The sequence below is a fragment of the Brassica oleracea genome, chromosome C4, assembly GCF_000695525.1.
Source record: "Brassica oleracea var. oleracea cultivar TO1000 chromosome C4, BOL, whole genome shotgun sequence".
Lineage (NCBI taxonomy): Eukaryota > Viridiplantae > Streptophyta > Magnoliopsida > Brassicales > Brassicaceae > Brassica > Brassica oleracea.
This window is the reverse complement of record NC_027751.1, coordinates 2,999,327-2,999,810: the sequence shown is the minus strand read 5'-3', so window position 1 is coordinate 2,999,810 and position 484 is coordinate 2,999,327.

The window sequence follows — 484 nt, the reverse complement described above, 5'->3', positions numbered from 1 at the left end:
ACACAATGCTAGATCTCAGACAGGATATGTGTTTATACACAGTGGGGCTGCAGTATGTTGGCGGTCCACAAAACAATCCTTAGTGGCCACATCCTCTAATCATGCCAAGATCATAGCCATGTTTGAAGCAAGCCGAGAGCTTGTGTGGTTGAGGAACATGACCGGCCATATCATAAAAGAGAGTGGCCTGGCCGTGGGAAAGGAAAAAGAAGAGCCAACGATCATCTATGAGGACAATGTAGCTTGTATAGCTCAGTTCAAAGATGGATACATTAAGGGAGATAGAACAAAACATATCTTGCCCAAATTCTTCTTCACCCACGACCTGCAGAAGGCTAAAGAAGTTCAAGTGGTTCAAGTTCGGTCCAGTGACAATTCAGCCGATCTTTTCACCAAGTCTCTGTCAACCTCAACGTTCAAGAAGCTGGTTCATCAGTTAGGAATGCGCCAGCTGAAGGATCTTCAGTGATGCCTTCATCAGGGG